This window comes from Ictidomys tridecemlineatus, chromosome Y, assembly GCF_052094955.1.
Source record: "Ictidomys tridecemlineatus isolate mIctTri1 chromosome Y, mIctTri1.hap1, whole genome shotgun sequence".
Lineage (NCBI taxonomy): Eukaryota > Metazoa > Chordata > Mammalia > Rodentia > Sciuridae > Ictidomys > Ictidomys tridecemlineatus.
In genome coordinates, this window is record NC_135494.1 from 30,032,667 (window position 1) to 30,050,366 (window position 17,700).

Here is a 17,700-nt window from a genome sequence, read left to right on the forward strand (position 1 = left end):
GATTTGAATTGCTCTTATTTTCCAAAGTGTTTGTGCATTTACATCCATGAAGGACCTTATAACTATTTATTTTCTTGTAAAATCTTTTCATATTTAAGAATCAGGTTTCTAAGTGGACCTCATAAAATCAGCTGAAACTCAGTCCTCAGTGTTTAAGATTGTATTATTGTTTTCTTAACTGTTTAGTAGAACTCTCCAAGAGGGTTACCTAGGCTTTGAATTATTTGTGTCAGTAATGCTTTTAATTATCATTTAATATTATTTAATAAATAGAGAGTTCATATTTTCCACTTTTTATGTTAGAGTTAGTAAACTATTTTCCCAGGAAATTTCAATATCATTGGAATGACTTTGATACCTTATGTCTTTTTGCAGTTCTTTAAATTATTTTCTTTATTATTTCTTCTTCTACACTTTTCAGTGTTGACAATTTACTTTCTGTTATCTTCTATAAATAATCAATTATTCAGTCATTCTTTTCTATTTTGGGCCAAAAACACTATAAACAATATATAATGCATCTGTAATTTTAGATATGTCTCATTTTCTCATTATTATTCATTTTAAAATATTCTCTCAATTTTTATTGTAATTTCCTCATTCTTTTCATAGATTTATGGGTTTTGTTGACCTTTTTGTAATTGGTTTCTAGTTAAATTGCATAATGGTCAGGATATACTACTAAATTATTTCAAATTTTTAAAAGTTATGCATGGACCCTGACCAATTTTTGCAAATGATCCACCTGTACTTGAAACAGTTGTGTACTTTGTCAATAGCTAGTGAAGTATTCTGTACATTTATCAATCATACAGTTCAGATTCTACATCCTCATTGACTGATATGACTGCTTATTGTAATAGTTGACACATGTATGGTTACATTGTAAATTGGTTTATTTTTCCTTACACTTATTTTCCATTTGGGTGTTTACAAATATAAAAAATATGTCATTAGATTCATATATATTCATAATTATTTTATTTTTTCTTATAAACTCTGTAATTTCATAATTAAATGTCTATTTTATTCCTATCAATAATTCTCACCATTATTATTTTTTAAGGAAGAAATAGAAATGTATCCAGTGTCCTTTCCATGCAACATGGTAATATGTACAATTTTGCCATATTATTACTTTTGCCCTCTCTGGGAAAATCTCACGGTATGCTTCTGAAAAAAACACACAATTTTTAATGGTGTTTTTTCAAGTCTACAAATGCATGAGTTTTCTCTATCTGTGCTGGGAATGGCTCAAACTTAGTCTTTTCACACATTAGAACAGCACTCTACTCTAACCTACAACCAGTCTGGTGTGTGTATGTGTTTGTGTGTGTGTGTGTGTATGTGTGTGTGTGTGTGTGTGTGTGTGTGTGTGTAAACACAATAGTATATATGTTTATTTTCTTTGTGATTGAATTCACTGTACTGTTTTTACAAAAATAAAAGAATATCTTAATAACTCTAGTAAATATAATCTTTCTACTTTGTAGCATAAACAAAGCTAAAAACTTATATGGCCAAATTTTCCCCAAATACTCTTTTAAATTTGTTTATTTAATGTGGCTATTATTCTTGTTTTTCAATTTGATGCAAATACCTAAATACAAAAAAAAAAAATACTTAGTACTGCATGAGAAGAAAAAACGTAGGACTTTAGATACCTTCAGGAAAATTAAAAAACTAGTAGCATTTTATTACAAACAAGACATTGTTAACCAACACCATCATATCTACTCCACAATTATAATCAAAATTTCACAGACATTTTTTGCACACTGTATATAAATACACATCACAATGATATGGTTACAATATATATATATATATATATATATATATATATATATATATATATATATATATACAATATATATATATATATATATATATATATACAAAATAAAAAAAGTTTAGATTTATACCAAAAACTTAATTGCAATATTTTGAAAAATAATTTGACTTGATATTATCTTATCTCATAATAATTTACATTTATGCAAATTTTACTTAAACATACTAGTTTCAGATGCTAAGAATATCTGCAGTATATACATTTAAAGTATGTATACTATAATTTTATAAATCCAAATTTCAAAAAAAAAGATACTTTAATGAATAATGGAATCCCCTTCTGGATTACATAATTCCTATTACCTATATTTTGCATTTTCATATATATATATATAATACATATGACTATGGAGTCCTTTTAGGAAAGTAATGATCATTACCTAATGCAAATGCAATATATGTGTGATAGAAATTTATTCTTACTTTTTAAAAATAAAACTAATAAATATTGTGGATTAAAGTACCTGAATACAAACATCATTTTTTCTTTTCATAAAATCTGGAGTCCTATTTTTAAAAAATGCTCTTAAATTCAGTTTTTAAATTACTAAAAATGATTTAGGTCATTTTAGCAATTATATAAAAACACAGATACGTTCACCTTACAAAATCACTGTCTAAAAATAATGGCATATAAACTATCCCTTATAAAAACAAATCACACTACAATTTTTAGTTATGTTTTAGGCAGTTCATTTGAGTAAAAAAGTAAGAATCATGTATTGGTTCAAAACTTTTTAGTCCAACCCTACAAAAAGAACTGCATTGATGAAAATTGTTTCCCTAAATACATGTGTTACAGTTTCTATATTCTTTATTTCTCCATCCAAGCCAAATTTTATACTTGATACTTATGTAAAGATCTATGTTTCCACTACTTAATATTTAATTCTATTCACACACCTCATTTTAACAATACCAGTAATCACTTCAACATGTATTGTTCCAAAGACATACCACTATGAAAAAAAATAGAGAGATCCCTCAGCATGTTAGACATTCCTCATTAGAATAAAACTTCTTCTCCTTTAAAATCACTTACTGTACATTAATACTTATTGTGTTTATGAATATATTACTTCTTAGTTTTAAAAATTTGCCTGGGGATTTCTTCTCCTTCTTACTTTCCAAAGTAAAAATAGCATTTTCCAGAACTCACTCTAAATAAAGTAATTTTTCCTAAAATTCATTGCTTTTCTAAACATATGATGTCATTCAAATGTGTTTCATAATTTGTTTATAGAGACATTCTATCTGTGTTGATTCTAAATCTAGAACCAAAGAATGACTGGGCAATACCAATGCTTCTTTGGTTATTTCAATTGAACAAAGTCACAAAACACCATACTTTATAAATTATATTATAGTGATATATAAATGTTCTTTGCCAATAGAATTAGAAGAATAGGACATCTGATTTTTAACCACTTGAGGAAATTAAGAATCTATATAATACAGTAAATAATAAAATTAGAAAGAAAAATTCAATTTAGAAGAGGCATAGAATGAACTAAGATATAAAATGTTCTTATTTCTTCTCTTTTAATATTATAATTCCATGTTTCTTTAAAAAAACTAAATTATAATAGAGTAATTATTTAACTATCTTTCAGAAAGTAAAGCATCCTTAAATCCATGTCTTTCTTTCTGGGATTTCTTCAAAACTCTTACAGCCAACACATATACATATTGAGGAACATATTATTTTGCCTCATAGGACTCACTATTTTTATGAAATCCTGACATTGACAATTACATTCCTTGTTATGATATCGATAGGCTTCTCCCCCTTTTTATTCTTATTTTAGGCTTAAAATCTGTATTTCTGTCAAGACATGCCTTTATACATTTTGTCTTTCATTTTCATGTTCCAAATTGTTATAACAATTAGAACAACTGCAATTATTATAAAATTTGCCATTTACAATGCAATCACAATATAATTTCTAATAGTGATTTTTATATAATTCCAGGGCTTTCTGGGCTGACTGGAAATTATTGAAGAGATTATGCCATTGAATGGAAGACTTTCCTGGGTCTGGATACCAGATGTCCTAGTAAAATTAGAGCGTACTGCTATACACACTCATATGAAGACCCCTGTAGCTAAGTAACGTACAGCTTTGCATAATCCACAATTCCTTTTTCTGGAGCTGGTGCCAGGAAAGTACCTGGTAGTACTTTAGTGATGTTGGGCTGGATCTGTGACAGTGAAGTGTAAGGCATGAAAAGCCATTGCTATTGTTGGCTGTTAGTTACTATTTATAAAGCCTGATTGATGGATTTGGGGACAACTTGTAGGATAGCCTGAGCTTTAAATAATGGAACTGACATCTGCACTGGGGTTATATTAAAAACTACTGGCTTTGCTTCCTAAAGAGGCTTAATGCTTTTACTGTAATTCTGTCTAACTTATTGGGTTAAGATACTGGCTGTTGTGACAGTAACAAATCAGACATAATAAAACTTGAATCTGCTGAACAGTTGCCAGCATTTCCAGAGAAATTGGGAGCAGTTTCGAGAAGAATAGCTGTCTTAAATTGTGATATGCTCACTTTTTTAACAGTGATGGTCTACACAGATGATTTAATTGTCATTAGCCTTATTTGGTGATTTTGAAGGTGAGATGGCTATTTTCTTTGGCATCTGCATTGTAAAATTAAAAGTTGGTGCAATAAAACCACTTTCAGATATTGTTATGATCATTGATAGAGTTCTTGGTGTAGACTGTGAAAGAACTCTACCTGCAATAACTGATGTTGTCTGATCCTTAACTGCTTTGCTATTAATTGGTTTTGCCAAGATCAGCTTCATGATTACTGAACCACAGGTTGGTATTCCAGGTTTCTTAGCAATCTCATCTGGAACCAACTCTAGGATCACCCTCGACTGCAGTGTTTATCATGGCCACTAGATTTTATACCTGAGATTTCTAAATATACAGGACTGTCCTGTCTATGTATTAAGTTCTTGGTATCAAAATGACATTTAAAAAATCAGCACTCATAAACTAAAATTTAAATAAGTAAATGAAGCCAAATAATTAAATTCAAATCAATTAATTAAATAAAATTATAGATGTCTTTAAAATTCTAACTCACAATTTTTTAGATGGCCAGACAATAAAATATTTTTTAAAGAGAGAGAGAGAGAGAGAGAGAGAGAGAGAGAGAGAGAGAGAATTTTTTACTGCTTATTTTTCAGTTTCACAACATCTTTATTATTATTTTTTTTATGTGGTGCTGAGGATGGAACCCAGTGCCCTGTTCATGCCAGGTGAGCGCATTACTGCTTGAGCCATATCCCCAGCCCCAATAAAATCTTTCTTTCTAAAAAGTGTCTAAAATGTAATATAACATTAATTGCTTCTAAATTTTTTCAACAGAGAAGAGATAATTAATACTGCTAATCACATTGTTCTGATATTCTTATTTTATGATTAAAATAAATTAATTAAATAGAAAATAATTGGGATTAATCTTCAATAATATGGTTTCTCAAATAAAGAAATTAAATTTTTTTTTTTATTTGAGAACTGAAGCCCAACTACTTTCTCCTTTTCATTTTCAATTGTTAAAGAAATAACAGAATCTTCTCTGAAATTTCTCCACAGCAAGCTGAATTAATTGTCATTATCCTTGCAATGAGATTATTTTCTACTAATTATAACAGATTCTTTATATACAGGTAAACTTGTTCCTCATATTTCTGTAGCTGTGTTATCCCCTCATTTGGATTATAATTTACTGTATCTTTTTTTAACCCTTTAAACTATTTCACAGCATAATATGTCTTCCATCTTTTTTACTCATATGAACAGCCACATTAAGCTTCGTGGACTTTTGATAGAGAATATCAGCCACACAGACACAGCTATGAGATCACGTTATCTTTTGTTTTCAGATACTGTAAAATCTCATTTTTTTGTCATCAAAATATTCAATCACTAATTATGATGTTTTCCATTTCTTCTCAACAAGCTCATGCCATTGTCAATAACGGTTCTCACTGTATACGCTTCCAGGCCCCTATGTGGAAATTTGAAAATCAATTAAATGCACTTTGGCAAATGCATTTTACACATTTTCCTTTTTTATCCTTATTTATTTGTTTATATTTCCACTGATATTCATTCTGAGTCTATCTGGCTATTGCCTATTGATCTAGAAATGTATCTTCTTAGATTTTTCACTTATTACTCCTCTTTGCCACTATGGACAAGCCCACTTATTTAAAGACACATAATATTCAGTAAATACAGTCTGTGATTTTGCATAATTTTACACTCATTGGAATATAATTTTAACCAATGTAATTCCCCATTCTACCACACAAATCTTCATTGAATGAGAACATTGTACCCTGAAGACATGTCTATCGATTTAAAAATCAAAAAGGAGACCTAGCTCAGAGCAGAATACAATTTTTATTTTTATGAAAATGGGCATAAAATAAAAGATATAAGGGACAATGGGGACTGAATCACTTAATTTGTGGTTTCCAATTTTGAAAAGTTTTCTGAGAACTAAAATATTTATATTTGTAATTTCCTATTTACGTGACATACTCATATTTTATTCTTTACTCTTAATATGCTCTAGTTATTCTTATTTAATGGAAGAACTACATGATTTTAATTATTATCATCAATGGCATATAAGTTTTAAATCAATTAAAATTTTACATTAATCATAAAGTCATGTTCACATTTGCTACAGTCATAACAAGTACATTTAATTGTATCAAGGCACAAGATTTCTTTAGATTTTAAAATATCACAACTGCAAGATTGTGTACATAATATTCCCATTGTTTCTTATGTAATAGTAAATTAATCAAATTAAGTTACACTATCGAGAATTAAATAAAATAGAAATAATTGACTCATAAGATTAATATTTAAACAATCTTTATTTACAAAATGTTATTCTAAGAATTATAATTCCATTAAGCTTCAATTGAGGCAAAAGTATAATCACTTAAGTGAAAGCAGTTAGTTAAACTAAAAATGAGAGATAGAATACTTTTAAAGGCAGATACAAAATATTGTCACAATTTTTGTTGTGCTTTTGGATGCTCAGTAGCAGACTCTTTTGAAGATGGAGTCAACCTTGAAGGAAACTCATTTCTACTTTCAAAATGTGCGTGGGGGAGAAGAAAAATTCACCTCTTGGGAGGAGATAATGAGGAAAACACCACAGTCCTATTGGGAATGGAGCAGGTGATGGGCTCATGGAAAATATTATTGGGATGCTCCACACATATTTCTTGGATGAGGTTGAGGAAATAAAGCCCTCTTCTCATCAACTGATTCCTAGGATTGGCTGGAAACAATGGACCTCTGTTTGGAGGGAATGGTGAGAAAGAAAACCCAGAGCCAGTTGCTTCATTTCCAGCAGGGACAGATGAATTAGGCACATTGGAATCACCAAGATAAAATTGGATATTATTTTTACTGGATTCCATTTCTGAAGTCATAGGGCCATCCATTCTATGAAAAGGTGACATTGTTGAGAGCCACAGCCAAAGGAGCCCCAGAAAACTTCTAGCTGCCAGCAAACTTCCAGCTGTCAGCTGATGATTGGCTCACAGCGGCCCCAGCAACATCTAGCTGAATGGCTCCTCCACGGAGTTGCTCATTGGGATGTTTCCCTGCCCTTTCAGAGCACGGAGCTGCTAATTGGGGGACTTCTTTGGCTCCACCCACGTGGCCCAGCCAATCAGCCTCAAGAGCAGGAGGATTGTGGAAGGTGGGGAGGTTTGTGTGGGTGAGAGGCTTGTGGAAGCTGGTGGTGGCAATTGGGCTCTGAGGGTTTTTTTTTTTTTTCCTGAGGAGCTGTTTTGCTTGGCGTTTGTAGTTCTAGAAATAAAGTTAGTTTTTTTTTTTCACAAGTGGCTCCTGAATTGTGCCCAGCTAGACTGTGGCATTTGATGGCTCGCACGCACGGGGAGCGACTGAGGGTAAGTAAACTGCTCGCTCCTGAGGGCAGGGCAAGAGGATGGGTAGCCATTCTAAGTTTCCTTTTTTGTTTTGCTTCATTTTTGTTTTAACTTGCCTATCCCTGGAGATGAGTAAGAGGGAAGAAAAATCACTCACATCTGAGGAAAAACTATTTGCGTCTGAGGAACAGATAGAGAGAAAGGACAGATACACATGTCAGGAGGATAGAAAGGCAATAATGAATTTTTGTTGTTTCAATTTTATTGCATTCTGTCTCGGATTTGTTTGGCGTCATCTTGTTGGTTTGTATTATAGTTGAAATACGGGATCAGCAATTAGTAAAAAACAAACCGAAAGAGTGTTAAGTAAATTGTTAGAGCAAGGAGGCTTCCCAGTAAAATCAAGAGCAGTCAGGGCATACGTTGATATAATACAAAAATGTAGCCCATGGCTTTTTAAGGAGGAGTTGTTAGATATATCACAATGGAATCATCATGGTGAAGATTTAAAAAGAATAGAAAAGAACAACCAAGGGACTCTGCCAGTTGGCACATTGCCATTGTGGACAAATGTATCTGGTTTGCTTAGTCCAAAGCCTTCAGTTCAAACAAAGATAGAGGAAGGAGAAGACATATTGATTCAAGTAAAAAAGAAGGTCTCTCATGGTAATCAAAAAGAGGAAAAGATTTAAGTACAAGAGAAGGTCTTTTGAGCTAGTGAGACAGAGGAAGGAAGTTTAGAGCAGAAAAAGCCATCAGAGGAAAAGTTACAACAGGAGACTGCTAAAAACACCTTTCTACCAGAGAGCAAAAGTGTCCAACCAACAGCACCACCTCTACCAGAGGGCATAATTGTCCAATCAACAGCACCACCTCCATGTACTAGGAGACCCCCAAGCCCCACAGTTGATAGTTGGGATCCTGAGACAGGATCTCAAGTATGCCCTGTATTTGAGGTAGGAGGGCAGCGAATTCACCAGGGTTTAAATTTCAAATCAGTGAAGGAGCTAAAAGAGGCTGTAACAACCTATGGTCCTTAAGCACCCTTCACTGTAAGCTTGGTCGAACCCATTATCAACTTAAACATGACGCCAGCAGATTGGGTTAATGTTAGTAAAGCTGTGCTAACTGGAGGACAATACCTGTTATGGAAGGTTGCCAATGAGGAATTTTGCAAGGAGATGGCTAGGCGAAATGCAGCAGCTGGTTATCTTCAGAGAAATCTAGATATGTTGTTAGGAAAGGGACCTTATGTGGATCTGTAGCAACAAATTGCATATGATCCTGGTGTATATTTACAAATTGCTGTAGATGCAGTTAAGGCATGGAAAACTTTACAAGGTCATGGAGGTTTACAAGGTCAATTATCTAAGATAATACAAAGAGCAAATGAACCTTACACTGAATTTGTAGATAGGCTTATTCAAACAGGTACCAGAGTTTTTGGAAATACAGAACAATAAATGCCAATAATAAAACAACTGGCTTATGACCAAGCAAATCGTTGGTGCAGAGATATCACTAGACCATGGAAATAGAAAGATTTAAACACATATATTAAATTATGTAGAGACATTAATGAACAAGAGCAAGTCATGACAGCTGCAGTAAAACAGGCTTTAGATGCCAGAGACATTAATGAACAAGGGCAAAGTGTGGCAGCTGCAGTAAAACAGGCTTTATATGCCAGGCCAAGAACATGCTACAATTGTCAGCAAACAGGACATTTTAAAAGGAATTGCTTTATAGGAGGAGGGTTTAACAAAACTAGGTATCAAACGAGTAGAATACTGGGTATTTGCCTACGATGCCGTAGAGGGTGACATTGGGCTAATGAATGCCTTTCTCAAACCACCATAGAGGGTACTCCATTATATTGGGCTAATGAATGCCGTTCTCAAACCACCATAGAGGGTACTTTATTACATTGGGCTAATGAATGCCATTCTCAAACCACCATAGAGGGTAACTTGATTATCAAAAAACGAAAAAAAAACAAGGTATTTATTCAAAATATCAAGGACAAAGGCATTGGGCTCCATTGCCAAAAAATGGACAGGAGGCCCCAATGCTCTGGGGCCCCAAACCACAAATATACGGAGCACTGGAGGACCCCAGAAACCCCAGCAACCGCATCAAGTTAATGCCCAGGACATCAGGTCCCTCATCAGACAAACCAGACAGAGCGCAGGTTTGGACATCTGCGCCTCCGCCAGATCAGTACTAACTCCAGAGATAGGAGTTAAAATCATTCCCACAGGAGTAAAAGGACATCTTCCCAAAGGAACAGTAGGCTTATTATTGGGATGCAGCTCTTCTACTCTAAAAGGACTTTTGATAAGTCCTGGGGTAATTCATCCTGATTATGAAGGTGAAATAAATATTATAGCCAGTTCTCCAAAGGGTATATCAATAATTTCACCAGGAGGTAGAATAGCATAGTTAAAAATAATACCAAGGCTACATGATAAATTTTCCAGTCATGCTGTAGAAAGAGGTTCCAAGGGATTAAGCTCCACAGGTATAGATTTGGCTATGCTTTCTTTAAATTTAGATTCTCGCCCCATGCTAAAACTAAATATTCAAGGACATTAATTTAATGGGCTACTAGATACAGGTGCAGACCTTAGCATCATCTCTCGTCAAGAATGGCCAAAACATTGGCCATTACAACAAGCCACTCAAATGCTTCGAGGCCTAGGAGTGGCGACTAATCCTGATAGAAGTGCAATGGTATTAGATTGGAAGGATCCTGAAGGATGTGAAGGAACTATACAGCGATATGTATTGGATATTCTTCCTGTAAATTTATGGGGAAGAGATGTCCTAGCTAAATTAGGTTTGACAATAACAAAAAATATCAATCAAAATGAAACCACTATTATGGCTAGACAATGTTTTAGGAAAGAAAAAAGATTAGAAAAACAAAAACAAGGTATAGCAGCACTAATACAAGTAAATCAAGGAACAGACTGACATGGGTTTGATTTTCACAAAGGGCCACTGAGACAATAAAAATTACATGCAAATCAGAAAGACCAGTATGAGTTCCTCAGTGGCCTTTAACTATAGAAAAAATACAAGTAGCCCATGATCTGGTCAAACAACAATTAGTGGAAGGACATATACAACATTTTGTATCTCCCCATAATACTCTCATTTTTGTCATCAAAAAGAAATCTGGCAAATGGAGATTATTGCAAGATTTAAGAGCCATTAATAATAAAATGGTCATTATGGGACCTGCTCAATCAGGGATTCCTCAATTGTCTGCTTTTCCAAAAACTTGGTATGTTTTGGTTATAGATATTAAAGATTGTTTTTTTTTCAATTTCAATTCATCCTGAGGATAGTCCATGTTTTGCATTTACTATCCCTGCACTAAATCATGAAGGTCCTGATCAGAGATATGAATGGAAAGTACTCCCTCAAGGGATGGCTAACAGCCCAACTATGTGTCAAATTTTTGTTATCAAAGTAATCCAGCCACTTAGAAATGAAAATCTTGAGCTACAAATATTTCACTATATGGATGATTTATTATTAGCACACAAAGCTAAAAACACATTGCTAGAATGTTATGCCACACAAACTTATTAAAAAATTATAATATAGAGATAGCAATAAATAAAGTACAATTAAATTTTCCAATTAATTATTTAGGAGTTCTATTATCCTCAATCATGGTCCGTCAACCAAAAATTCAAATACGAGTAGATCAACTCAAATCACTTAATGATTTTCAAAAGATGTTAGGAGACATAAATTGGATAAGGCCTTATCTAGGTATTCCAACAGGAGAATTGAGACCTTTATTTGATATCCTAAAAAGTCCGTCAGATTCCAAATTGTCTCTGAATGTTAACGCCTGAAACAAAAAGGCATAAAAATCATTGAAACATATATGGAAAATATGCATTTGGATAGAATTGATATAAGTTTGCCTTTATTATTTATTGTACTACCAACAAAAAATATTCCTACAGGAGTATTTTGGCAAGAAAATCCATTATTATGGATACATTTATCTTATTCTCCTAACACTATTCTTATGAGGTATTCTGAGGCTGTAGGAAAATTAATACTCAAAGGAATAAAAACAGCAAAGGCAGTGTTTGGAATTTCTCCAAATAAAATTATTACTCCATATACTATGAATCAAATTGATGAATTAGCTAATGAATTAAATTCTTGGGAAATAATCATGTGCAAATCTAATGTTTCATTTGATAACCACTTACCATCTAATCCTTTATAAAATTTTTGGTCATTGCATCCTTTAATTTTTCCAAAAATGACAAGAAAAACACCTATCATGAATGCTCCAAATATATTCACTGATGGGTCAAATAATGGTACAGCAAGAATAGTTACACCTGATCAAACTTTTACATTTTTAGTACCCAAACAATCAGCTCAAATGGTAGAGCTTAATGCAGTATTACAAACTTTTGTGATGTTTAAAGATTCTGTATTTAATTTATTTTTCGATAGTCAGTATATAGTTAATGCTATAATATCTCTTAAAGATGCTGGTAGGATTTCTCCTTCTCCTTCTTCTACTGTTTTCACTTTGTTTTCCACTTTACAAAGTTTAATCTGGGACAGAAAAGATCAATTCTTTGTAGAACATATCAGGGCAATTACAGGATTTCCTGGAGCCCTTAGTTTGGGCAAAGATTTACCAGATAAAACTACACATGACATACATATTTTCTCTACACTAGAAGAAGCTATAAATTTTCATAAAATGTTCCATGTCAATGCTAATAATTTACAAAAGCATTTTAAAATAACTAAGGAACAAGCTAGACAATTAATAAAACAATTTCAAAATTGTGTGACCTTTTTACCACAAGTTTATCTTGGAGTCAATCCTAGAGGATTGATACCTAACCATATTTGGCAAATGGACGTCACACACTTGCCAGAATTTAGAATATTAAAATATTTGCATGTTACAGTTGAAACTTCTTCTGGATTTTTGATAGTCTCCCTTCATACCGGAGAAAAAACTAAAGATGTTATAGCTCATTGCTTACAAAATTTTGCCACTGTGGGCATTCCAAAACAGTTAAAAACAAATAATTCCCCTGGTTATACGTCTTCTTCTTTTAAACAATTTTGCTCAGCATTTGACATTACTCATATAACAGGAAGCCCATACAATCCACAGGGACAAGGCATAGTTGAAAGAGCTCATCAAACTATTAAAATGTACTTATTAAAGCAAAAATACGGAGTTGGAAAGGGGTATATATTCCCCAAAAATAAAATTAAAATAACCCTTTTTACTCTAAACTTTTTAAATTTAGATTCATCAGGACTTAGTGCTGCAGAAAGGCATATGTGTCCAAAAAAATGTACATAAGCCCAAGGTACTTTGGAAAGATATTCTAACAGGAAAATGGAAAGGTCCTGACCCAGTAATTGTCTGGAGTCGGGGGTCTGTTTGTGTGTTTCCACAGGTAGAACAGCAGCCAATTTGGATTCCAGAGATATTAACCAAAGTTCTGACCCAGTGATTGTCTGGAGTCGGGGGCCTGTTTGTGTGTTTCCACAGAAAGAACAGCAGCCGATTTGGATTCCAGAGAGATTAACTAAAATCCTGACCCAGTGATTGTCTGGAGTTGGGGGTCTGTTTGTGTGTTTCCACAGGGAGAACAGCAGCCAATTTGAATTCCGGAGAGATTAACTAAAGCGATTTCTACAGACCAAAAAAAAAAAAAAGAAAAGATTATTTGGCTCAAATCCATAGTAGCTGATATCAAAAACTCCAATTTGGCTATCCTTACATCTGCGACAGAACTAGGATGCTTTTTTTCAGTATCTGTTTTATTATTGCCCTTTCTCATATCATGAAGTTCTATTTTGTTTTTTGAGCTCATTCAGACCTAGGTTAATATTTTGCTGATCAGTTCTATTTTTTTTTGACTATAGAGTTTTTAACCATTGCAATGGAGATTTCACCTGTAAAAAGTTATAAGGCCTTTACTATTATGTTATGTGTTGTATGTAGTATATTATGTGTGCACACTTGTGTTTTGTGTTATATGTTTGAATGTATGTATGTCCATATATCATATATGATGAGCGCTCATGAAAAAATGGATCCAAATATCTTTTTTGTTTTATTCACGTGATTTAAATGGTTTAATTCAAATTGGGTAAATAACTGCTAAGAATTGTTTTAATATGTAAACAACAACGGATCTGTTTGTTTTCTTTCACCTATCCTTTTAATTATATTTAATAATTCTCTTCAATATAATGTAAATTGTTAAGAAAATTGTTTTCCTTTAGTGTCTTCTGGAATGTTACATAATCTTTTCTTTAATCATTATTGCCAGAATTCCTATCTTCATCCCTGTGCCAGTGAAGATAATGTAAATTGTTAAGAAAATTGTTTTCTTTTAGTGGCTTCTGGAATGTTACATAATTTTTTCTTTAGCCGTTATTGCCAGAATTCCTATCTTCATCCTTGTCCCAGTGAAGACAAACATAAAACTAATCTACATTTTCTGCAGTAGCCATCACTGAACTGCTTACAGTACTTGCCTAAACTATGTGTCACTTGTATGCATTGTGAACTCACTTGTATGCATTGTGAACTATCTGTTGGTGCAGTGACTTGTGGAAGTGTTGGGGTATTTTTGCTGATGATATCATCGGTGGTACAATTTTTCCAACAAGAGCCATCAATTGGCTTGGTGTATCTTCCTCCCTTCTGCTTATCATGATCATTCAGCTAAAATTTGGGGGCCAAGAGAGGTGAGGCAAAGAACCTCACCCCCCACCCGCTGGTACAAAGAGCTCTCCACAGGTGTGGCTGTATACTGGACCAGTAGTCAATGATGGGTAATATCCAATTACAATGGTACCAACCTAAGACAGGAGGCTGACGCCCTGAGGTCAGCTTATCCGAAGTCAGGTAAAGACTATATGTAGTATTGGACAACCTAAGTCAGACATGGTCCCTAAGCCACATGCTTGTTGTTTAAACAGAGAGGGGGAGATGTTGAGAGCCACAGCCAAAGGAGCCCCAGAAAACTTTCAGCTTTCAGCAAACTTCCCTCTGCCAGCTGATGATTGGCTCACAATGGCCCCAGCAACATATAGCTGATTGGCTCCTCTGTGGTGATGTTCATTGGGCTGTTTCCCTGCTCTTCAGACTGCCAGCCGATGATTGGCTCACAGCGGCCCCGGCAACATCTAGCTGAATGGCTCCTCCATGGAGCTGCTCATTGGGATGTTTCCCTGCCCTTTCAGACCACGAAGCTGCTCATTGGGGGACTTCTTTGGCTCTGCTCATGCGACCTAGCTAATCAGCCTCAAGAGCAGGAGGATTGAGGGAGGTGGGGAGGTTTGTGTGGGTGAGAGGCTTGTGGATGCTGGTGGTGGCAGTTGGGCTTTGAGGGTTTTTTTTTTTTTCCTGAGGAGCTGTTTTGCTTGGAGTTTGTAGTTCTAAAAATAAAGTTAGTTTCTTTTGACAAGTGGCTTCTGAATTGCTGCTTATCTAAGATGGTCAAACAAAATTAGAATAACATCTATCTTGCCTTAGTAGAGAAAGACACGAATCAGAATGTTGCTGGCCTGGTGGAGCCCTCATTATCTTAGGGTTCTGTTCCTGTGGAGTTGACAGGGGCCCAAATGTTATAAGAAACTTTCTGAGGTTCTCTTATTCCATAATAGCCTGATTTTTTTCTTTCATTTTTAATCTTAGGGCCCAGAGGATTCTTGTGCCTTTTCCTCTTACACTTGAAAAAAAAAGTAAGAGTCTGAGTTGACCCTTCTTTTCCAAAAGAGGGATCTCTCACTTCAGATGAAGGTCAACCCAATGGTCAGGAATCATTTGGGGAATTCTCTCTGCCAAAGGCTGTATTTGAATAATCAAGTGCTAAAAGATCTTTTTCTACTTGTTTAAATCTAAATTCATTTTCAGTTTTGTCTGTTGTGGGCATTTTGTTTCTTTAAATCATTGAGGTATCTTTTAGCCCTCTGAGCTGCCAACTCATTTTCATATGCTTTTTTCTCATAGTACATAATTGGCCCCTTATAAGAATGATCAGGGTTTTCTCCAATTCTTCTTCACGATCTTTGACTTGCTTTATTTAGTTCTCTAGCTGTTCATTTGCATGGCTGATATTCTCCTCCATTTTTGAGAGTTAATCCTCTTGCTCTACCTGGTAATTTTCTTCTATTATTAAATTCCTTTGGAGTTAAATTACATTTTCTTGATATAGTTCAAAAATGGTTTTAAATTGTGACTGCATATTCTGTTTCTCACTTTTAAATTGTGTGTTATTTGAGTGCAAAGATGCTTTTATGTCTAAAGATTTTAAATATTCTCTATAAGGTCTTCTTTTATTTTAATTAATTTCAAAAAATAAAGTAATAATTTATTTCTTTCTCCTTCTAAGTTTTTAAAAGGGGTCTTTAACATAGCAGCATATAACCATCTTTTCAAATCTGCTTTGCCTGATCCTCTAAGTGAGCAACAACACTCTTCATTTCCAATTCCAAGTTACCATCATCTGTTAGGTCTTCTCCAAGCACAGAACCCCAAACTTTCATCTGAAGCAAGTGTTCAGTCTTAGACTGAATATGATTTTCTTTTTCTATTAGAACATCTTCTACAAGAACTTTAGAGTGACCTTCCCAGGTTTTCATAAATTGCCTCCAAACCTTCTACTTCTATTGACTCCTTCACCAACATGTCATCCTTTAAAGATGACTGTAATCCTTCACACTGTACTTGAACAATGCTATCTTTTTCCAGAATTTCACATTGTTCTCTAAGTAGTTAAGAAAGTGTTAGAGCAAGCTTCTTTTCTTTTGTAACAACTGCTTCTGACAGACTGAAAACTTTTCCACAAAACAAGAAAACTACAAAAAATTCAAAAGCTGTACACATCAACAATTCCCATGGACAGCCATAAGACTAAGGTGTGTTTCCACATCTTCACACTAGGTAGAGCACAACCCTGATTACTTCCTCCAGGACTACCACCAAATTTGGCTTAATGGCAGCCATTGCACCTCCATCATGCTAAGACTAATTTGACTATTCCCCCAACAATAATACCATGCCCAGCCATTCCAAATCTGAACACTCAAGCCTTTGGTCAGGAACAAACCTGCACCACGCAACTGAGCAGACCATTGTGAACCAGCAGGTGCATGGGGGTGGCCGTAGGCATGGGTGGGAAACCCTGGTCATTGGCAGCCAAGGGCCTAATACACTCACACTGCCTGTCATGGAAGTCTTTTTGGCCCCTTTACTATATTGTGCATCACAGGTTCAAGCCTGACCCAATCAAGCCAAAGAGGAGACCTCTCCAGGTCACCCACCCATTGGTTTGATTTAGGCCAGGCCAAGGCAGAACTTTTCGTGTGCCATTGTGTACAGTCATACTATAACCTAGTTTGATGTCACAAATATTCTAAAGCTCTGTAAAATTTTTAAATATTAGTACATCATACATTTATATTTGTACTACTTGCCCTTTTGTTTTAATTTCTAATTTTTCTCTTTCCTCTCCTGCCCCCTCTCTTTTTTTCTTTCTCCCATCATTGTTTCTCTCTTTCCTTTTCTTGCAGTTTTCAGGGTTAGACTCCAAGGCCATGTTCATGCTAGGCAAGCTCTCTGCCACTGAACTTCATTTTCAAACCTCTTGACACTTTTTATAAAAGTAATATGAATTATTTTTATAGGAAAACACTGAAAGGTTAATAAAATACATACTTGTCACTCCGTTTTTCTGTATGTTTAACACAACACTGTTGAAATTTTGAGAACTGTTTGCTAATCTTGTTCCCAGAATGTGCTGTCCCCAACTGCCACACTGCAGAATGCACTCCTTCAGTCGGTTGCAGGCAAAGTGCCCACTCGCCCTGACCCGTCAA

General features: G+C 34.4%; 1 pseudogene; it reads right to left on the reverse strand.

Annotated features, from left to right (window-relative positions):
- Nucleotides 1-3,481: 3,481 nt before the first annotated feature.
- Nucleotides 3,482-16,828, reverse strand: LOC144371916 (protein lin-54 homolog; annotated as a pseudogene).
- Between the last annotated feature and the right edge of the window lie 872 nt (nt 16,829-17,700).